The 24,227-nt window shown below is 37.2% G+C and overlaps 2 long non-coding RNA genes across 2 annotated transcripts; one reads left to right on the top strand and one right to left on the bottom strand.

Moving 5' to 3' along the window:
- The first annotated feature begins 10,603 nt into the window (after positions 1-10,603).
- LOC141446588 (uncharacterized) lies at positions 10,604-11,706 on the top strand. The gene is made up of 2 exons (XR_012453795.1): positions 10,604-11,009; positions 11,194-11,706. It is a non-coding gene; the product is annotated as an uncharacterized lncRNA (long non-coding RNA).
- Positions 11,707-15,846: 4,140 nt separating this feature from the next.
- LOC141447602 (uncharacterized) lies at positions 15,847-22,878 on the bottom strand. Its single transcript, XR_012454465.1, has 2 exons — positions 21,476-22,878; positions 15,847-18,960 (listed from the first exon to the last, which is right to left on the bottom strand). It is a non-coding gene; the product is annotated as an uncharacterized lncRNA (long non-coding RNA).
- Positions 22,879-24,227: the final 1,349 nt, after the last annotated feature.

Here is a 24,227-nt window from a genome sequence, read left to right as displayed (position 1 = left end):
TCCAAGTGGTACTGCAATATCTCCCTAGTGTTTCCTCAATAGAAATTGTTGAAGAGCATTTCTTGTATTTCCTATCAAGATATCAACTCAACCACCCAATTCTGGGCTCCAGAACTTGGTATTGGGCCTTGTCCCAAGTTCTGATCTAGTCAAATCTACCTTTTCAAACGAGAAATTCCTGGTCTAAGATTTTCTTTTCTTTCTCTAATTTTCCATTTCGAGTTCATCACCGGAAAGTTAAAATTTAGTTTTCCCTGAAGAGCAAAAAAAAAAAAAAAAAAGAAAAGAAATATGGTTTTCAGGAAGCGGTCAGTATACAGGAAGCTCTGGCTCAAAAAAGGAAAACTCGCAGGAAGCACGAACTTGAGACGTAGTCTAAGTGCCCACGTGTGATCTGAGAGGAATGACTCCTATCTACTTTGACCGGCAATGGACGTAGACTAAGTACCCACATGTGATCTGAGAGGAAGACATCTACCTTACTCCCATCTACATTGACCGGAAATAGTTCTGCGGCTGAGCTTTACCCCGGAAACGATTCAGTTTAGTTCAAACTTGGTATTCTCATCGCACCCATCTAGATCAGCAAGTTTTAGTTGCACCACTTTCCCAGCAAAAATGAGACTTAATGGAAATTCTTTTTTCCCCTCCCTTGGAAAGAAGAGTGAGGAGATAGGCATTATTCTAAAGCATCAAATTGAGTGTGATGTAACGCTTTACGAACTGTAAAGATGTTAGAAAGAATGAAATATATATACCCAAAAAATTTTAGAGAATGCACATAGAGCGCTTTGATGATTGTAAAGTGAGCAGCATCACTAATTGTCAAAGCGGTAGTCCCTCTCCCACTCCACCGCTATCTCGTTCCTCCACCCTCGCTCACCGTAGTGGTTAGGAGATAGCATCAGTGAACAACTCTCCACATTAACTTCCAAAAAAAAACGTGTCCTCAAACCGTGTAAAACAAGAAATAAACGGGGCAGAAAAATAATTATTCCTGTCAAAAAAAAAGCTAAAACGATGCAAGTTGGAAAAGCAACTTTATGGCAGGAATTCAATTTTAACTTAGCAAACGAAGTGGGTAAATATTTTGAAAGTATAAGGGATTTGTGCTCATCACTGGAGAGTGTAAACACTAGATGGGGTACACTAAGTCCTTGGTGCTTACTTACACACACGCAGATTTAGACATCGTACATTTCTAGCCATTTAATATAATCAGTCGTGAAATAAAAACGATTTCCGGTATGTCCAATCACAGGACTTCCTTTTGCTACCATTCTCAAGGGTTTGAACCCCGTTAATATCCTCCAAACCATATTTTGTAAGTTCGCCATTTTGTAAGTTTACACTGACTTCCTCACAACCAAACATGCATAAAACCGATCACACTCAGTCCCATGAGCAGACCAAGACAGAAGACACACCAACCCTTTAATGATGTAAAAAATACGAGGTGTGACTGTTAAATAACGAGGACTATTGCTGTAAAACATTTTATTTTAAATTTATACATATTTAGTTATTATCACCTTCAATATACACCTCTCCACTATCCCTACAACGCTCCATGCAAATTTACCATTGTTCAGAAACAGTGCTGGAAGTCTTTTTCTGTGAGCTCCTACCGCTTTTTCTTTCACAGCTTCAACAGACTGCTGAAATCGTGTTCCTTGTGACTTTTGGGGAACAGATCTAAAGTCACATGGGGCGGCCAGGTCAGGCGAATAAGTCCGGATGGCCTAAAACTGGGATGTTGTACTTGGCTACAAAACGTCGTCTTGTCAGACAAGGCAGTGTGAGCCGGCGCCGGTTGTCTTTGATGGAGAACCCCGTGACTTGTTCTTCCACAAATCGGGTAGTTTTTTTTCCTTACTCTTTCACGGAGTTGAGCAAGCACCTCACGGTAGTAAGGTTGAAGTAATTATAATCGATATTTTCATCCGTTTTGGACGTGGGAAGGGCGACCCAGGTGGTTATCATCTCCGACATCTTCTCGGCCATCTTGGAAACGCTTGAACCACTCATAAACTCATCAACATTCATCACCATAAACTTCTTTTAATAAAAGATGAAGTTTCAGTAGCGATTTTATCAAGTTTTGATGTGAAATTTCACGACAATTCATTGCTCTACTACATGTGTAGTGTCGATGTTTTCGGCAAAACGAAACTAACACCTCTTACACAAACCAGTCAGGTTCCGGTCAGACAGATTTCTCTACAAACACGAGAGAGACGCTGCAATCGAAAGAGAAAAGGTTTTACGCTGCACAGCTGTCGGAACGTTAGGATTTGGCGCATGCATAGTTCTTCTGTAGCAGCATCAGTCTCGTTATTTAATAGCCACACCTCGTATTACATTACGTCAATTAGGTAAATAATTTTATATTTCTACATTTAAACATAAATCCATAGATGTAGATATGTAGATATGTTGTTTTAACTTAGTTTTAACAAGTTCAATAATTATCATACATTCTGCTTAGTTATGTATTCATATGGAAGGACCAATGAGGTGGCCGTATATTAATCAGCTGTTCTTATTATAATTAATTTAATAAATTATAATTAAATTCTCTACTTTTGATCTTTTAAAAGACTTTTCTAGCACGTAATATTTGTCTGGCATTTTAAAAAGGTTACTATGCCATCTTTTACTACTAAGACGCACAAAATAAAAGTTAATGGTTTTTATTACTTACAAAAACAAAATGTCGTATTAATAAAAAAAATTAATAAATCAATAAATTTTGTTTATTGTTTCCGGCCACCCTAAATTTTTCCCCCTTTTAAAAAAATATTTTTTAAAAATTAATTAAAAGAGTTAAATTAAAGATCAAGATGTTACACAAGATTCTTGGCAATAGAGCAGAAAGTTTTATTGCTTAAGGGGAATTTTTTTTTTTTTTAAAGATGGTTGGTACAACTGAATAGCGTCAGCTGTTCGTAACATAAGTTTCCTGGTGGCAGGTTTAAATTTTCGTCGACCAAGATATGGACGCGACAGGTGTTCTAAAACGCCCGGGACCTTACTATATTTCGTCAGCTGTTTAAATTTTGCAAGTGGGTGTAAGAAGAAGACTAAATAGTAGTAAATATAAATACTGCGTCAAATTCAGAATAAGAAGTTCAAAAAAAAAAAATAAAAATAAAAATATTTAAAAAATCGAAATATTTGTGTGAGGAGAATCGATTATAATTAATCAACATTACTACCATGAGGTGCTTGCTCAACTCCGTGAAAGAGTCTAGGAAAAAAACGACCCGATTTGTGGAAGAACAAGTCACGGGGTTCTCCATCAAGACAACCGGCGCCGGCTCACACTGCGTTCTCTGTCAAGACGACGTTTCTAGCCAAGTACAACATCCCAGTTTTAGGCCATCCGGACTTATTCGCCTGATGACCTCATGTGACTTTTATCTGTTCCCCCAAAGTCAAATCTGCATTAAAAGAAATACGATTTCAGCAGACCGTTGAAGCTGTGAAAGAAAAAGCGGCACGCGTCATGCAGGAGATCACAGAAGAAAAAGACTTCCAGCACTGTTTCGAACAATGGTAAATTCGCATGGAGCGTTGTAGGGATAGGGGAGGTGGTGTATATTGAAGGTGATAATAACTAAATATGTTTAAATTTAAAATAAAATGTTTTACAGCAATAGTCCTCGTTATTTAATAGCCACACCTCGTACATATTCAAAAAGTGTATCAGCTTGAATTCCTCCTTTTTCCCCTTCCATCAGGGAAAGTCGTGCGAGTAGATTTCCCTCTCAGTTTTCCACATCAAAAGATTAAATTTTCCCTAAAAGTCATTTTGTATTCAATTAAAGATACATTAAATTACGAGTACAATCTCCACTGACTCCTGCTCCAGTAGCATTGCGATTGTGTTGAAATTTCACTTGAACTAAGTTTTAAGTTCCAACAAACAATTGAATATACATGAGCGAACTTTAAACTCTTCTGATTGGTTAACAAGTATTTAGATTGTCCATTTCTAATTCCTTTACTAAACCCTTGTTTTCCTAATTTGATTAATTGGTAGCGGTGTAAAATTGATAACTTTATCACTTCAGTTATGGGTGTTTTTATTTTTTAGATCAATTAGTCAAGCTTTATGAGCTTTTTTAGAGTAGATTTTATTCAAAACAAGAAACAGCTTTCAAGCTAAAGTAGTTATACAGAGTTATAACAAGTTATACAGTACGGTCAAGTAACTTTAAAATGAAAATTTCGTGTACCAAATTAGAAAAGATTTAAACAAAATAGATGGTAGGGCCAGTCATATTTTCATATCAATATGAATCGATAACTTCCTAGAAAATGACAGAAAACGCCAAAAAGCATGTTCCCAAAAATTTGCACTTCCGGTGTAACTGATATTCTCCTTATTTTGGAATTTTGGTTACCCAAAATGAAGTTGTCTAGGGGAAAAATGTTGCATACAAAAGTATTACGAAGTCCAATGTTTATGTAGTGTACATACAGAGTTCAAGGGAAATTGTTCGAAATCTTTTTTCCGGCAAAAACAACTCTAAAACACCGTAAACCTCTTTAGTACAGTGGGTACCTTCCGGTGGGCGGAGTTTCTTGGAGTTTTAGAAGTTAATGAATGCGTACAAATCTTCTACTACACTAGGTTAGGTTAGGTTAGGTTAGATTGGGTTAGGTTAGGTTAGGTTAGATTGGGTTAGGTTAGGTTAAGTTAGGTTAGATTAGGTTAGGTTAGGTTAGGTTGGGTTAGGTTAGGTTAGGTTAGGTTAGGTTAGGTTAAATTGGGTTAGGTTAGGTTAAGTTAGGTGAGTTAGGTTAGGTTAGGTTAGGTTAGGTTGGGTTATAGGTTAAGTTAGGCAATAAGACATTGTAGAGGTAGCCTTTTTTTAATCGTCCCCCCCAAAAGGGCTAATGCAGGAATTTCCCTGAGAAGATCTACATGCATTCAATTAATGGGCTAAGTTTAAAGAAATCGTTGCGGCTACTTTCGGGAAAATCTCCAAGAGAATTGTGAATTTAGACAGTGTAATTTTTCCGTTGATAAATTATGTTGGCTAAACATAGGGATAAACGCACCCAAATAAATTTGTAAACCCCCCCCTTTTTGAGAACCTCGAAGCGGATACCAGGAACACGTCCTCAAAAAAGTTGATTCTGACAGAGTAGGTCGTGTGAGTCAAAGTTTTTTTTTTTTGATCATATTTTTATTAGAGAAACAATGGCCAATGTAATTCTTAGGGAAATAATTTTGCTGTCTCAAATTTGTAACAAATACATTTTCTGGAACGACAAATACATTCTGTGGAACTGACTTTATATATACTTTAAGGCTCCCGTTGGATAACTCAATTTATTCAAAAAAAAAAAAAAGATGAAGAAGGGGAGTTAGTGGGAAGTGGTGGGGGAATACTGCTTGGGATTCAACAGGGATTCTTATGCTAACATTAGGTAAAAAGGGTTGCCCTCCACTCCAGGCCCTCACCCTGCCAGCTGGCTGGGGTGATACGGCCGCCAGAATAGCCCACTTGCTGTAGCCTACTTATACAACATTTCACATGGATTGATTCAATAGTTAGTTTCAAGCCGCATAGATAACTTCCGTTTAGAAGAGTCTTGTTTGGCCCCTTCCGCTCTAAGTATCTCTCTCTCACTCTCTTCCGGTCCGCCAGAGAGTAGTATAGCGGCTGCTATACTCGTTTATATATAATTCAGTAGAATTTTCAAATAGCCATTACGAAGATTGGCTACTAGGCAAGGCTGTAGATCTGTACTTAACTGATGGAAAACTCACCTAACTTGGGCCAAACTCATTCAGTCAGTGAGGAAATACATTACACGAGCCATATCCGGCCAGCTCTAATACCCGGCAACTGGGATACACTTCATTATGGATGCTGTGGTGTGGAGATAATATCAAAATTATGGGGGTTATCATATGTTTGTAACACCAATTCCGGAACGAACAGAAGCAGGCAGTTTCCGCACTATCCAAGTAGAATATATAAATATTTCTTTTCAATGATCGAATGTTCTGTATGAGCGATGACGTAGCTTCCGGTTAGGCCCAAAGATGGAGCCTGTCCCAAAATAATTTTTTGGGAAAAAGAAAACCTTTTCTTGTAATGTAAAAACTTGAATCGTGAGAAGCAGGAAGATGTTACTCTCTCTCTCTCTCGAAGGAAATAAATTGAATTTATTTAAAAGAAAGTACTTCCGGCCCCCCCCCGAAATAAATCAAAGATAATTTAATGTAACCGTCGGCATATATTTCTCGGCCACAACAAAGGGAAAGCGCACAGCTTCCTTTTTGATCTTCAATTTCTTTATTATATCTAGTGGAAACTCTGGTCCTTTATAAGAAAGCAAAGGACTGTCAAACGGAAAACTAAAAAAAAGAAAAGAAAGAAAATGGGAAAGAAAATAGAGATAAGAACAGGATCCTCTTTATCCTCTTTCTCTATTCCTTCTTGCTTTAAGTTACTCCTTTGCAGAAGGGGAATTCCAATCATGCAGATTGTGGGCTTTGAATTATTTGTACAGGAATTACCCTTTTTTTTTGGGTCCTCTGAGTTCGAAAGAGTGTTTTTCTGGAAATGGATTGCGTAAGTGTGTGAGTGAGGTTGTATATTATTAGCGAGGCGATATTTCCAAAGGTTTTTGAGATAGCGTTTCCCTACAAGCTTATCGGTACCATCGCTCTGCCTCCTTTATGGGAACCAGGGTTCTATCCAACAATCGACTCTGCTCTCTTATGATTCTAGAGTGCCTAAGATCCAAAACCTAAAACTAACGGTGTGGAAATAAGTTGCTTCCACTTCTAGGAGCACCAAGGTAATCATTCTTCTTCTGTGAAGAAAGGAAGCTGATTGCAGTGCTCTTTTTAGTTCTCGTTGGGAAATTTCATCTTCTTACAAGTTCCTGGATTTTCTGATCAATCGCTTTTGCGAATTACCTCCAGTGATCTCCTGCATGCAGCATGCTTCGTACTGCAAAATTTGCACTTCACCGCATTGTGACATGGTATAAGAGAATGGACCTTCACCGTCTGCCATCTTAGAAGGCTGATTGGCCGAATACTAGGACCTTAGGAGAGCAGAGTCGATTGGTGGATAGAAAACCCTAGTTCCCACAAGGAAGGCAGAGCGATGGTCCAAATCAAGAACGGTGACCAGATTCCGTGAGCTGAGGTGTTTGTCTTGGCCAGCAGTGGATATAGGGATAGCTTGTTTGTGGTCCTACTTTTGAGCTGGAACGGGACGCAGGTGGAAAACGAGTTTTCCCGAAGGGCAGCCGCGAAGGAACCGAGTGTGTGTGTGTTACTTGCCCTTTTACAGGAGACATGACGACCAAGAAGAAGTCTCCCACATTTAGTTAGCAAACATCCCAGATTAGGGGGAACCTTACACTAATTCTAGACCTTGCTACCTCTTCGTCGCTCACCACATTTAGCAAATGAAGGGAGAAACTTTGTACGTGATGGATGCAGCCCCTCTCTACCAAAATCGAAAACCGCCGCAAGTATCTTGCCCCTTCAACCATTTGCACGTAGCCTTGGCCCGGCCAATCACTAGAAATTGCAGCAATACTTTTTCAATTACTAACGTACAGACGACGGAAACAGGAAAATGGTAATAACATTTCCAGTGATGCTTACCATAGATTTTACAAAGGAAATTGTTTCTCAGCAAAATGATAAAGTAGCAAGAGACCATGTCAAGAAATTTTCCATTTTCTCACATTTATTATCTGTGCCAGAATTTACGCCAAGTACTCCTCTGGAATCAATCTCTTAGAGAGCCCTCTTGGAGATGCTACTATCCAGATAAAACAAGGATTGGACTCGTAAAAGAGAAATAGGGAAAATCTCCTTCCAACAAGAAAGAAAGTGCTTTTCCATTTCATTTCCTGTCCTACACGCTTTCTCTTTGATCTTAAAAAAAAGGGAACAATTCTGTTGATCCAGAATGCGTGAAATGGTAATATTTTGTGATTTAAATATATTAAACGTCTTTTATGAATTGTAAATCAAAATTTGGGTAGATTTTTTTAAAATTATATCGGTCAAAGTGCGCATGCTTGCTGGTAAAAATGGCCTTGGAAAAACTTTTAAGGAAAGGAAAATTGTTATTCACTTTTTTTGACTCACAAACGGGACCAATCGGTAAAACCAGATTAAAGGAAAGCCAATGTTTTTTGAGGCGGCTTTTTTAATCCAACTACCCCTAATTAGGCGTTGTGGACAGAGGCGACTAACGCACGTACTTTGCTATTAAATTCTCGTATTAACCAATAAATAAAATCCAAGGTCTAAACCTTAGCTTTGTGGGAATGTAGTCTACGAGGGTCGTTTGAAAAGTCCGTGCAAAAATAAAAACTACTTAATTTTTTGGGGTAAACCTTTTTTATTTTTCAACATAGTCTCTTTTTAGGCTTATACCCTTCGTCCAACGCTGCTCTAGTTTGTTGATCCCTTCCGAATAATAGGATTTGTCCAAGTCGGAAAAATAGCCATTCGTTTCTGCAATCACCTCCTCGTTTGAATAAAATCTTTTTCCCGCCAGCCATTTCTTCATATTGGGGAACAAATAGTAGTCCGAGGGAGCCAAGTCTGGAGAATAGGGGGGATGTGAAACGAGTTGGAACCCTATTTCCATTAATTTTGCGACCACAACTGCTGAGGTGTGAGCTGGTGCGTTGTCGTGATGGAAAAGGACTCTTTTGTGGGCCAATCGTGGGCGTTTTTCTTGCAGTTCGGTTTTCAAACGGTCCAATAACGATGAATAATATGCACCTGTAATAGTTTTACCCTTTTCCAGATAGTCGATGAGGATTATTCCTTGCGAATCCCAAAAGACAGTCGCCATAATCTTTCCGGCCGAAGGAACGGTCTTCGCCTTTTTTGACGCAGATTCCCCCTTGGTAACCCATTGTTTAGATTGTTCTTTGGTCTCAGGAGTGTAGTGATGTATCCATGTTTCATCCACAGTGACGAAACGACGCTTAAAGTCCTGCGGATTCTTCTGGAACAGCTGCAAACCGTCCTTGCAACACTTCACACGATTTGAAAATCACTCGACTTCCTCGATTCAAACGAATGCCAAACACAAAGAAATAGACCGATCTGGCTGAAACTTGGTGTGTGTTCTTCCAAGAGATGCTACTAACTAAACATAACCTCGATACGCGCCAGTAGTGCTATCTCTCTGACTTTGCACGGACTTTTCAAACGACCCTCGTATAACCGCTCGGTGCCTCCTCGCCGTAACAGTTAACATCACATACTGTAACAGTTAATTTCTTATTTACTTCATCCAGATACAGGAATCACAGGTCCTAAATCAGTTCGTTGATTAACTACGGCTTATGTCAGAAGGCCCCCCCCCTACTAAAGTCACAATTAGTGAAAATTCTAAAAATTCAAAGAAAAACTTAGCAAAACAAAACTCTAGTTATGTTTTCCAAATATTGTTTTCATTAGATAATTGCACGACAGACAGATATACTGACGGACCTCTACCAGACGGACAGATGTGAAAACATTAATTAAATTGAAGCTGTATTTTGTATGAGTGCTTCTATCAAATTTCTGAGAAAATTCAATTTAAACTTCTCAAACAACCTTTGTTGGTAAAGTATTAAAAAACAAAGAAAGAAAGAACTTAATATTAAAGTATTATCCTCTTTATCTTTATTTTCATCAAATAAAAGAGAGGCTTTTATTTCTGTTTGCTGCAGAAAATTTGTTTTTCACAGATTTTTTTCCATGAAACCAACTGTTAACAGAGTGTTATTTTCTTCTGTTTCAAGTAACTCATTGCTGTATAATAAAATTACTCTTCTTTTCCAATTTATTTTATTAAAAAATTATGCATATTTATTCCCCTGTTGCCAATCTTAAAAAAGTAAGTACAGAAATTGTGCAGAGTTTTTCGCCAGAAATATCTGTTTGGAAGAAGTTGTATGTGGTTAGTATGAAAAAGGGATTTTAAAAAATTTCCCTGTTTGTGATTATATCGTAAATCCCTTTCACTTTGTGATTTTACATGTGAAGTCACATTAATAAAGTTACGAGGAAAATCTCACAATTCCAATTATAGTAAAAGAAATAACCTTTATGTTCTGTATAAAATCAATACCTAATGTTTCCAATAAAGCAGTGTTGCTGATTTACAAAAAAAAAAAAAAAATCAAAACTCAGTGTTGCATGAATTAGAACTGTCAGGGAATTTGAGAATATCGTATCAATTTGACTAAATTCAAGTTCAAATTACTACCTAAATACAAAACAAAAATGGTTCCATTTTTTATAATAAGACCACCATTTGGCCTTTTCATTTACAGGAATCCAACGTAGGGGAGGCGTTACTTTCTGTTTTGAATAATTCCGGGAAATTATTTCCCGGTTTGAGAAAAAAAAAAAATCCTTTTCTTGAATAGTGTAAGATTTTGCCAAATTTTCACTTACAATTTTGAGAATGTCGTAAAACAGATTATCATTAAAATTATCAAATACTTTAAGATAATCTAACTTTCTTTAACGAAAAAATCAACGTTTAGTTTTAGTACAATTTGATTTCTTAATCAAATATATGAGTAGTTATCATTTTGTTAACTTATCTCCATTGATGTTAGATATATTACAAAACAAACCAGTATTAACACAATAGAAATTACAAGAATCTAAACAACAAACCTTTTCTTGGAGGCCCCCTCCCAAACTTAACTCAAACATCAGTATCGTGTCCATTACTGGATTGGTTAGGAACTTAAGTGTGTACAGGTTATTTAACTGTTTCCAATTCCCTCCAAATAATTTCAGTGTTTTTCGAGATTATATTTAGTGAATCTGTGATTATTACAGAATTTAGTTTTATCATTATTTAAACAAAGAACTACATTCTGATTGTGAACTAAGTGTGAATTTCATCAGATTTGTTTCAAACTAAATTCAGTGGGTAACATGTTTCTTTTTAAACATTATATTTTCTTTGCTTTATCTGGAATACCTCCTTAAGGTAATTTACTTCATTTAAATGAAATTATTACCACAATTTTTTAGCCAGAAAAGTGATATTAACATTCTAATCTTGTTTGTTTGTATGGGATTGTTCTCTGCCTTACTAATAACTTACCGTTTCTAATCATATCTTCGGGAAAACTGTTCCTATGGGTTCAAAACCTTTTTTTTTCTATTTTCAGGATAGTTCAAACATGATTTTCCGATAAAAAAAAAAAATCTTATATGCATCTGCTAAGTGATCCGAGAAAGATGAAAATAAAGAAGTTTGGAACTCTCTATTTTTTTTGCCAATTGATTCGAAATGTCTGGAATAAATTGAAATTAAGTAATGAAACTTTAATTGAAGAAAAACAGTCAAGGAATTCAATTTGCAATTAATTTTTTCTGAATTGGAGAAAAACATTTATGTATTTTCACAGTGATTGTAATTAAGAGAAAACATCCAGCCAGGGATTGCCTCATCCGGGCGTTAGTTTATTTTCAAATAGGGAATTGGATTGATTAAAATTTTATGCTTAGAGGATGAAAATAAAAATAGATTCTGTTATGCTTTGGTTTATCTTACAAATGTTCATTTTCTAATCTATTTTCAGGTTATCAAAATGTATCTAATAAACAACAATTGTGTATGTTCGAATTTAATTGAATTTTATTATATTTAATTACTGGAAATAGAACGAGATTTTCCATTTTATTGTGTATTTATTAATTCAGAAAATTAATTAAAAAATTGTGGTTAATTTTTCTTACTTCTTCCATAGTGGTCTCTTCTTGCAAAAATAAGGAAAAATTGTAGACAACTCCACTTAGTTTATGCTAAGAAATTTAGCAGTTTTTCTTGGATTTACTTGGTAACTGACCTCAGTGGTTTTTCTTTAAACTGCTTATTGTACTTTTAATACTTTAATGGTTTACTCACCTGTAAGTCTTATTATATTTATATGTAAATTGTACATTCTTTGGGATTTTCTTTGGAGGATTTCTTGACGCAAGTGGTTCGTCATTGTTTCTTCTAAACATTTTAACTGTTTCACCAATTGTACTTCACAGAGTACTGTATAGTTCTCTTGCGGTAGTAATTTCTATTTCTTAAGTAACTCCTCGGGTTTCCAAACAACTTTTTGGCATATTATTTCTCTCTCTCTTAAGGTTTATCGCATTTTTTTTTTTTTGGAACAAATCTGACAGAAGCTGTTCCGTTCTTTGAATCCAAAAAGTCACTGAATTGAAACCTTAGAACCCTAGGGCTGCGCCTTATTGGCAGCTAACAAAAAGATATCCCTTTTGCCCCACTCTTGAACATTTTTTATTTACTATTTATTAGAAATGTGCCATTTTCTTTTGAAAATAATGGCTTCTGTCAAACGATTCTTGCATTCCAACATATCACAGTGCCATTTCTGTCAATGATTTTCAGTGTTTATTGGAAAGTAACTTGGAAAATCTCCCAACCGGAAATTCCTTTTTTGCTGAGGAGGATTTTTTGAGTCCTTAGAGATTTTCACGGAAGTAGCTCCATCGATTTTTCTTTAAACCACGTCCGCTCATTGCATCATATAGATCTGCAAGTTTTATCCGAAACATTTTCCACAGGAATATCCTTCTTAAGGAAGTTCTGGGGGCGAGGTGAGGAGTAGCTTCCTTTAAAGTGTCAATTAAGTGAAATGTACAGTCACAATACCTGTATTAATAGTATTTTGGGTTGAATTTGTGAATGAAATTCTAAATTTGAAGGAAATTGGTTGAGCGGAAGGGGCCACCACTAAATTCTGAATAAATTCTTCGTTTTCCGCCAGTTTTTCGAAATATTTTAAAGAAAATTACATTACGTCAAAGAGAAAATCGTAGTATGAGTGATCGCAACAAATTCTGCCCTTAGATTTTCTTTTGCAACCAGCTATCCGGTGTTAGATGGTGTTGTTATTAACGAGAAAACACTGTCTGGAGGGCTGGCAGTGCACAGAATCAATTGCCAATGACCTCAGGCGTTAATAACCAAAAAAAAAAAAAAGAAAAAATAATAATTACGAAAGAACTATTTAGATGGCCCAGAAAATAGAACCAACTTCCTTTGCTCTGCCTCTGCGATATGTCATGTGGCGAAATAAGAATTACCCTTGGGGGTAATAAATCCATTTAAAGCACTCTACCAGTAAAGGTTTCAGGTTTTTTTTGGGTTCCAAAGATATATGAGCAGTCCTTCCACAAATCTACAGGACCAGGAATATAGCGGGAGAGGTGTCTGTATCACGGAAAGTAGGTCCGCCATCTTTAGTACTTACCAGACTAAACTATCTAAGGGAATATTTATTTACTTCTTGGAAGTTTGTGTTTATGTTATTGGGATTTTTTTTTTTAAATTTTAGGTTGATCATATGTTTATTTGATAAAAATCAGCTGTTTTAATTCTATCTTTCACAGATATCATTTTATTGTCTTTAACCCACAACAAAATAAACAAATTTTGCATAATATGATTACTTTGCCATACAAAATCAGTGTTTACCACATGTTTGGAATATCATTCTTAATCTCCGCACGGATATCGATAGCACAGTTCGATTATCATGCTGACCAAAATTGATTTTCGATTGTTTTCAATTGAAAGCAGCAAGTTGTCCAAATCTTTACTCTTTTTTTTTTTTTTACAAATTAATGATATTTACACAATAGTTTCCGGACTTATTAAGTCTAATTGTGAAGTTTGACTTATTTCAAGTAGGTGATTAGTGCGGAGCTTGATTCTTTTCAAAAACCAGTCTGGAATATTGCGACAAGAGTCGAAGGCGACTGTTGCTACCATAAGAGTTACTCGTTAATGGAATAAGAATTTTTCTTTTGCTAAGTAAATATTTAAGATTTGCCTATTAATTTCTTTTATTTAATTATTTGAATTATTTCGAAAACCAAAGATTACGCATACATCTGCGCAGCTAATCAGAGCGAATCGAATTCATAGATTAGAAAGGTAAAGTCAGCAAGTGTAGTGTGAGGCGGAAACATTTAGTGACGTGGAAGTGTTTACTTTAAACTGTATATCCTTCCTCTGAAAATGTCAGGAAGTCCGAACCCGGTCAGGAATACAGTAGTGAGCATGCTCACACTACGACGGTTGTAGAACAGCGATATTATCCGCAACACTGCTTATCTAACCACATTTTCAAATGTAAAATGATTTGTTTAAAAAGAGGGTTGGGAAATTTTTTTTTGTAAGAGTAAAAGTCAGTGAATGGCACATTTCCAGGGAAAAAAATATTTCCCTAGTTCAGTGAGGAACCGCCCGGGGATGAAGTACAACAATAGGTGATCCACCGCAGTGACGGTAAAGATGTGAGACGATCTTGACAGCATCTCTATTTGAGCTACTGGGTGCGGGCTCAACCTTTCAAGCCGGCTTTTAAATTATTCAACAGTTGGCTTTGGAGAGGGGAAACCTAACACTATATTCAGCAGCACGCCACCCCTCTGCTCTCCAGATAGACAGACTCAGCGTCTCCTTTTTTTTTATTTCAGCACTGTTGGTGGAGGAGCGCCCTATAGAGCATCCTTCCTGTAGGATCTCTGCAGCGCGATAGCTCTAACTGGGAGGATAAGCAAGCAGCCATGACTGGCAAAGTGCAGTGAACTTGTCGAGCAAACACTCAGTGTGTCGGTTTTCCCCCCAAAAAAATAAAAGCCTTCTACACAGATTTTCACTTTTCTTGTGACGGATAAGTTGTAGCTAAAACATTTAGTTTCACATTGATAGAGGTGGATCGGTTTTCTTTTAAGGTGTCACGATTTTATGTAACTCATTGAAAGCTGAGAGGATGCAGTTAGAGGAAGAATATGAGTCGGGAATAATCCCCAACTTCATAGGAATGGAAGAAGTGCCCTAGTACAGCTGCAGTCCTCCGCCTGAAGGATATCAATAATTGCATTATCTAATCCAAGTTGCCGCCTCCGTGGTCCTGAAACTCTATTGGATTCTCCTGAAGATCTCTAGTTCTATTAATTACAACAGATCTTGGTCCCCATTCTGCTGTCGTCCCTCTCGATATTTACCGGTCTGCCTTTATGTATTGTTCCAATATATTCTTTCCCGTTCAACTTTTTTTTTTCTTACTTTTATAATTTTAATGTGATTTCCGGCCGATCTGCTTCATCCAATTCAATATCCTGTCTGGAATATCCGCTTTAACGTTCATGTTGTGATTTAATTAATCTTCGGCTAGACTTACTTCTGTTTTCTTCTCTTGTCTTTTCTTGATACAATTATTCCTTTTTTTCTTTATTATTTCCTCTGGCAATTTTCATTTTCTTCCTTCCTAGTGAAGATTTTCCAACTGCACGGTAATTATCTTTCTATTGTAGGGGTCGGCAACCTATTTCAAGTAGAGAGCCATTTTCCCTTAAATAATTTTAATAAATCTTACCAAGAGCCGCAAGGATGATAGTATAAACAACTCTGTAGATCATTTGTATTCACAAATTATTATTTTATGATATTCAATAACATTTAAATGTTTTATAAATTTATTTTCACATATTGCAAAGTAAATAAACAAATAAATAATAACTAAACCTGTATTTGAATGAAAATGGCGGCAGTCCTATATATTACGTACTGTATTTTAATATAATTCTATTCAATTTGAAACCTATTACATTTTTATTTTTTATTTTTTTTATTCTTTTAATGAAATTTACACCTGTACCTACAGGTACAATAGGTAAATGCGATGAATGTATGTGAATAGCGTGGCAGACGTGAATGACGTTCATCCATTGATGGCCGCCGTTAGTCACCCAGTTGGTCACGGGGCCAACGGCGCCTCAGCCGTCTTCGAGGATTGGAGGGTAGCGTAGTTGTAGACAGGTTTGCAGCTAAAGGGTTGGGATGCAGTGAGAGTTTTTGGTGAAAATTTTTGTATCGAATTTTGGCAAGTTCGGAGATAAGTGGAATTTGGAGATCTGTATGTATAGTGTGGTTGCTTACGTAGAATGGAGCGTCTAGTATGCGGCGGAGAATTTTGGATTGCAGTGTTTGTAGTCTATTGAGGTTGGATTTTTTAGCTGTTCCGTAAAGTTCGAGTCCGTAAGTACATATTGGTGTGAGAAGGGCTGTATAGAGTCGTCGTTTGTTCTGTAGTGAGAGTTTTGAGCGTTTGTCGAGTAGCCTGGCTAGAAGTTTGTATCGTTTGTTTAGTTCGGTACGTTTAAGTCTCGTATGGGGGTTCCAGGTAAGTCTCTTGTCTAGGTACATTCCAAGGTACTGCACATGGTCGGCTGGTGGGATAGGTGTGTGATGTAAGAAGACAGGTGGCGGAGTTTGACGTTTGAGTGTGAAGACTATGTATTTAGATTTAGTTGGGTTAATTTTTATACGCCAGTTTTCTAACCAAGGTTCTATTGAGTGAAGGTGGGACTGTAGTGAGCGTACTGCGAGGATAGGGTCAGAGTGTGTGGAGAGAATGGCAGTGTCGTCAGCGAAGGTGTAAATTGAGGTATTAAGGTTAGAAGGTAAGTCGGCAGTGTAGATTGTGTAAAGAAGAGGAGCTCTTACCTCTCTGACAGATTCTTTCAATCACATTTAAAATTCTTTTTGAGAAAATATCTTTACTTTAATAAATGAAATTTTCATTTGTTTCAATAAAATAGAAATATACAATTTATTTTGGACAGGCTGAAGAGCCACAAAATTTGGATAAAAGAGCCGCATGCGGCTCGCGAGCGGTTTGCCGACCCCTGTCTATTGGCTTGTTCAAAAATACTTGCAGTATAAATAAATGAAAAACAAAAAGGATCTAAATTCCTTAATACGTTATTATCATTATCAACAACACGGATTAGATCATTTTCAAATTCTTCTAAAAGAAGAATACTTGCCAATCCGTCTTGTTCTTATTCTTTGAAGTAATTAATTACATCGTTGATTTTATCCATCACGCTATGTCCTTCCTTCTGATGGGCTTCACACCTTCATACATCATCAGAGATCAATTTATTGGGCAGTTGTTGAGTTTCACTTCCTTTTTACAAAACTTCGTCATACCACTAAACTTGCCGAGACTAAGTTTGACTTAATCGGACCGTCTATGATTGGATCGGGTTTAATGTCTGTTATACGTAACATGCTAGAATTTAAGTCTGTCTGTATTGTAACTTATAATTATTATTAACCATGTAATAATTCTCTTGCTTAAGACCACCTACATGTGGAAGTCGAAACGTTGTATTATACATTATATACTAAAAATATTTTACCAACAGTAATTGGATGAATCAAATAAAGGAATTCCTCATATTTAGAGGAATAAAATCCCAGATGAGCCCGCAGATTCCCGGAGCATCTTTTTTATTAAAAATACTTTACGCAAATTTATCCCTCTAAAATGTTGCCTTATTCCAAAGCGATTATTATGTTAACATGCAAAACCCGCTTCCGCCCTACTATGTTCTGCATGAAATTGTAAAATTCTCTAAAATTAATTTTAGTAACAAAGCATGTTGTTGTTATACTATTCGTGGCCAGCATTGCATTCCTGTCATTGTTGCCCAATTGCATTCAATTATAACTGCAATGCAATATTTCTCCCACGTCATTCTGCCAGTTGAGGGGGAGGAGTAACATTTCTGCGCTTATCTACCTTCTTCTCCCCCTCCGCCGCTTCACAGTCCGCATTCTATTTCAAGGAAATGAATTTTCCAGTTCAGTTTTCCGCGAAATTACTATGGAGACCCTTAAGCCGAGAAAGCTGTATCGATTTCCACAATCTATTTTATGATACGTTGCACTTAATCTATTTTTTTTTTTTAATATTAAAAAAATAGATATCTGGGGATTGATTAAAATTATGTCTCCGTGTGTAACACTGTTGTACAACTTCCGTTTAACATTGTTGAACGAGTACAGTGTAGAACAACATGTAACGTGTTAGCGCAACAGTATTGCTCTTATTGTGTCTCTAGGGCCTAGTTTGGCTGAGGTTTTGGGGACCCTTCGGGGATAGGAAAATCCACGCCTTCATACTCTGCCCAGTCGAACAGAGGGCGCTCTTATCGGGTGCCATAGTAGGGCCCTCAGGGTCGCGATGGAGTAGACTTTTTAGACCGACCCTCGGTGGGATCTATCTTCGCAGAATCCCTTGTAGCTTTTATCATAATCCAACATTAGGTACTTACTTTAGTAAGTACAAATACTGTCATAAGTTAGCATATCCTTTTCCGGAGTTTGAACCGGAAATACATATTTTACAGGGGTCTTTATGTGTGTATGCCATATACCACTTCCTTGCAAACTCGCGCGCATATTTCGTTATTTAATAGCCACACCTGGTACACACACAAACACACTACCAACGAATTTTACCATTGGAAGAAAAAGAAGTCATCAGCTGATTTAATGTTATAACCTGCGTGGAAGGAAATGGATTGTTATGAGAGAGTAAGAAGAATGATTGGATTGGCAGGTCATAGTTATCAGTCAGACAGGAAGGTAATAGATAGCCGGAAGTCGCGCTATCATTCCCACTCTCTTTACCTCCTACAATACCTAAGAACTTTAACTTCCTGTTTTTAACTTTTCCTTGCGGCTTTCTTGGGCTGCTTGATTGACAGGCGATTTATCATTTTCCAACTGTTGGGTGAAAATTTTCTGTAATATCTCTGGAGAATCAAGTTGGGAGAAGAAAATTTTTCTCCATCTTTCCCTCAATTTGTTATATTATGAACTAATTTCTTGGTGAAATAGTCTCGGATTAAATTTAATTTAGATTCTTAGGCAGTATGTTGGCCTCAGAACAGATCATAGCTTTCTTTTTCGAAAGCTTCAAGGTCTTTAAATGGAGGGTTATCACTGGGTAACATCCTTCTGGTCTTCGCTACTGGGTTCGGAGTACATGACTTTGCCTAAAGCTGGATGATCGATTCGAGTATCATATGCCCAAATTTAGATGGCGGTCGCCCTGAAAAAGAAATGTAACTATTAAAACATGGTGTTAAAAAAAAAACGACTTCCTCAAATAGTTCACTTCCGGTGGAAACTTGTTGTTGAAGATTTGACTTCCTCCTTACTAGATTTAAGGAAGAAGAAATGCAAATTAGAAAGATGATGGGTAGAAATTTATAATAATATTTTGTTGAGTTAGTAATTCTAGTTAATAGCCAAGGTTGCTAATTCTTTCTTAACTTTCCTAACGTTATCCTGTTTTCTATAACTCTTTAGAGAAATCTGGAAGGAGGAGGATGCCTTGTAAAATGGAGAAGGTGGGGTAAGGGGTACTTAACCGGGTCAGAGTTGGCGGCAAGGACTTTGCTTCTATAATAAGTTCGGAAAGCTAGCCGACTTCGTATAAATCTACATTAAAAGTCACTGTACCGCAGGACTCGTAGTCTTTTTTTCTCTGTGTGTGTATGGGAAATGATATTGCCTTTTCTCTCCTGGAGGATGGCGCCGTTATCCTGAAGGACGAGACATAACTCCTCAACTCCTCGCCCAAACCCGAACGTTTTTCCTTCACCAAGGCACAATACAATAGCATCTCTCCCTCTCTCCCTCTCTTTCATTGCCAGGTGCCGAATTAACTACGGTCACATAAATTAATCTTGGAAAATTTCTCGTTTTCTAGGGCCGCCCCTCTAAAGGAAAATGGAGGAGTAAAGGGTAAATTTCCACCAACCCTACTTCCAGCTCTTCAACTTCCATTATAATTTTCCCCGTTGGCTTTCCCATTTCCCTTTTTTGTCCAACTTCAAAAATATAATAGAAAAAAAGAGAAAGATATAAGTTTTCCTTCGGTAACTTAATTTGTAATATTGTTTTATTAATCAGGCAGAAAACAAGAATTTTCTATTTCCATTGTAGGTTTTCCATTTCAATTTACATTTTGCCTTTTCCACCACTGAGGCCCAGCATTCCTAGGAAGAGCGAGCTGCTGGTTTACCCAGGATAAGCCCACTCTAGTGCCAGAGTAACCCCATCTGCAAAGTTCTATCCTGCTTACAAGTTGGCATCCTCAAACTAGGAATTAGGGAGGTTTCCAGGGTAACCACCCGGATTTTTATTTTTAAAGAAATCCCAAGGAAGTTAGCAGTACCCACTTCCGGGCGCCGCCAAATGCTACCTTCTACTCAGATGCACCCCCTCTTCTCACCTCCTAATCACACAAAGCAAAAGATCTGTCTTAGTTCTGAATGTAGAACAAGTACTGACTTAGTTGGCAAGCTCTTCTAAGAAAAATATAGATTAAATTTTGAAATAATAATAAAAGTTAAAGAAGCTCTAAAAGCTACAAAATAGATGGCAAGAGAGGAGGGGGGTTTAGAAGCATTACTCAGCAAAGCCATTCATTATAGATTAAGCCGGGGAGATTAAGTTGTGCTTTGTGATCAAAGTGCAGTTTTACAGCAGTTAGCTCGCAGACGACACGATTAATAGGGGGGTGGCTTAATGGTTGCTATAAATTAGTGTAAATTCAGCAGCCTTCTCCAGAGCTGAAAGTGAATAAAGTTCAGCTGGAGTGGTCAGTTCAATGAAGGGAGGGGATGGAATAGGGGTTGGGCTTCTTCCCCTCTTTGGCCCTTATTCAATACTAAATGCACCAACACATTCAAGGGCAAACATTAGTCTAGTCTTTGAATACATGGAGGGTAGCTTTCCCCTCCTTGCTTCCCCTATATATTACAATATATTCCAAACACATGCGAGCTCACAATGAGTTTCTCTCCCCCCGCGGGCCTTCTCCCACTACCCTGTATGGGGGCGGGGCAGGGTCACAAAACCAATTCCAGTTTGTGTCTAATTAGAGCTCGTACTTGTGCCAGTAACCACACTGTCTGTTGTTGCTCTCGGAGTGGGAGCCCCTACAATATGTGTGAGTGTGTTGGAGACGAGGAGAGGAGAGGAGGTAGTCCTCACTGGCTGAAACGCAATGTAATAATATATTGTATATACACAAAAGTATGTGTTTTGATGATTATACCAGAAACGCCTTAGAATCGATAATTTAAATCGAATTAGCGTGCAACATGCATCCACAGGCGCTCTGGCGGCTCCCAGTTTAATATATGATTTCTTGGAATGAGCGAGATGCCAAGTGATTCTCTGGATCTATCTGGATATAGCGGAAGGATGTACGCAGTAATTGGCCAGCCTGCTCCACGGCTCGTTACTTCCCCCTAAACACCCCTTGATTATTAGGGATGCTGAGCTCCTCCCAGTTTTTGGTGGCTCTGAGCTCCCTGGAGTTTCTGGAGCCGTTTGAAAATCATTTAACGTCCATTTATATTCATATTTAGCTTCTTTTTTTTGCCCCCCCCCTCGTAAACCAGTTGAACGTAGTAAATTGGCCGCCATATTCATGCAAATGAAGCAAACTGGTGGCTTGACATCTCCTTTGACTTTAGCAAAGTAAATAACAATTTATTATGCGAGAAAAATCTATAATTTTGGTATTTTTATGATAATTTGTTTTTCCTTACCGTATAATTTGGTAATTCATCAAAATACTTAGGGGAAGGAGGGGGAATTAGACCACCAAAAAAAAATCACATCAGATTTTTCCTTCCAATTTGTTCAGCCTCAGATATCCTGGAAAATGAATTACCTTTTAAAATTGATGACATCCTAAAGGTTAAAGCAGGGATAATCAATTTGTCTTCTACAAAAGATGGCTGCTGTTGGCTGGGATATTGCTGGTGACTGCAAGCTCCTCTGCAGATCTCTAATTATCATAAGCTTGTTGTTTTTTTTTTCTTTAAAGGAAGTCCGGGGAAGAGAGGCCAGGACGATCTTGTCAGGATGTTAGATCGTGGCCGCGCTACTCATGATGACAAGAGTACGGCAACGTGCTCAAGTGGCGTCGCCACCTTTGCTCGGGAAGGCTCTCCTCCTCCTGCCATCCTATCTTGGCAGCATCTTTCCTTTATCCTCTCCACAACCTTCCCACACCCCCAAATCTCGCTGTTAGCAAGTATGTCGTCATCACTATGCTTGTGTTTTTTTCTCTCCGTCTTGTTTACATCGTCCTGACTTAATAATTTACAAGTCAGATTTAGGGTTTGACTTTGCATATTTTTATTATTATTATTGTAGTTTCTTAAACCTCAAAAAAGTGAAGATATTGGGTAGGTGTTCTGTGTTAGAGTTCCGGAGGATATCCCGGTCTTACGATATTAGTACTGACAAAGCAATCAAATTGCAAACCCACTTGTGTACTAATACTTGCGTTTGACGAACCCACAGACAATAATACTTGTGTTTGGCGAAGCCACAGACAATAACACTCAAATTTGGCGAACCCACAGACAATAATACTCGTTGTTTTTTTGGCAAACCCACGGACAAAGCCCACCATACCTGCACTCACCTTCACCTGCACATTTAAGTGCACGTGCACACACACCCTGAGGTACAAAGTGGTTGCTTCGTCTCCTTTAACTAAAATTGCTCATCATTTCCTGTGATGGCCGAAGAACAAAGGGGAAAAGCACAAGGGAAGCAGTGGGAGGTGCTTGCAAATACCAAAGGAAAACTCCCCACCGATCTGCCTAGATCAACAGCTGTGGCATGCTTTAGATTATTGACGGGGCATGATTACCTTCAGAAGCATCTCCACCGAATTGGCATTAAGGACAACAGTACCTGTGTGCTTTGTGGAGGAGATGTTATTAATGGTCCGCACCTGCTCGCATGCTCCCAACTGCAGGATGTCCGGGACAATGTGCCCACAGACCCACACAAAAAAAAAAATTCCTGGTGACTCTGGCAGAGTCATGTCCAGATAACAGTGGACTTGTTTTTAACCCATCTCTTACTCTACTAAAAGAAAATGTTGGAAAATTTCCATAAATTGGTGAACGGCGGAGTCACGTGTGCTTTTCCCTATTTAATTTTCTTTTTGATATGTAAAAGTATTGTATTTCACACCCATTATAATCTCAAATTCTACTTTTCTCTATACTATAAATGGAGGTCTAAGAGGAAAATTCAAATTTATGATTAGAAAATAAATAAAGAAAATTTAAAATAAACAGCTTACAATAGAGCACAATTAAAATTTACATAACATCTTTCTGGGAAATCACTTTAGATTATGGTACAAACAATAGAGATTATAACGAAGGGGTCTTGTCCATATTAAGATGGAATTTCATCCAGTCGAGTTTTAATTGAATTAAATATTTTAACGAGTAAATAGGAACTCATTTAACTCATGGTCTGAGCAAAACGTTGTTTTAATAGTTTGCTATCTTAGCGAACAAGTTGTCTTTTTTGAATTGTAAATATCTGTTTCTAGCATTTGTTTAATTATTCTATTAAAATTGTATTCGTTTTGAGAATCATTCGACCTCTCATTTCCGGAATTATTTTCAATAGAATTTCCTGGATGAATTGGTCAAATAAAGGTTTACATATTTCTAAAACCACAATTGAAGAGCTTGGTGCAAAAAGGAGTTATCTACATTTTTTTGCAGAAAATGTGTTTAGTGGCGCCCCCTATTGTATGTTCAATTCTACATCTTTTGGTGCATAAACGAGTCTTTATGCAGACTCGTTTATTATTACTTATTCTCTAACCTAGGTTAGATTTGGAGCAAAAATGAGTTTTCTACTGCAGATAACTTTCTTTTGCTCCAAACAGAAATGATGACGCCATCAATCAAACAAAAATTTTTTTATTAGGTTTATTTAATGTTTATATTAGGTAGATATTATTATTTTTCTTTTTTGACAGGCATAATAATATATCTAACATTCGCTTCGACAAGACACAAAATACCACTTAAAAGCTCAAAAATAAGAAATCTGTTGGCTAAAGTACATACTTAATACGTACTCAAGTTTTACTGAAAATTATGATTTTTGGTGCAAAAAAAGAGTTTTAGCTGCAAAATAACTTTTGCTTGCTAGCAAGCTTAAAAAAATGCCCTAGAAAGTTCAAATTGAGCCCCAAATGACCCTATCACAATATATTAACTAATCCTTACAGCAGACACAACATAAAGAATACATCTTAAAGCATATTTAGTTTTTTGTCCCTACTCCTCTTTGCACCAAGCTCTTCAATTGGTGTAAACTATGTTTTGGAGATCATAAAACTATGATGGAGACACATTTTTAGTAGCAATGACTGCAGCTTGATTCGTTAAAGTTGTAGCTTCTTCTTTTTTTTTTTATTCATCCTTTTATTGAAATTTACACCTGTACCTACAGGGTACAATAGGTAAATGA

This window comes from Rhodnius prolixus, unplaced genomic scaffold (genome assembly GCF_049639745.1).
Source record: "Rhodnius prolixus isolate KJV_2025 unplaced genomic scaffold, Rpr scaffold_7, whole genome shotgun sequence".
NCBI classification, from domain to species: Eukaryota; Metazoa; Arthropoda; class Insecta; order Hemiptera; family Reduviidae; genus Rhodnius; species Rhodnius prolixus.
This window is presented reverse-complemented; position numbering and strand designations above follow the sequence as displayed.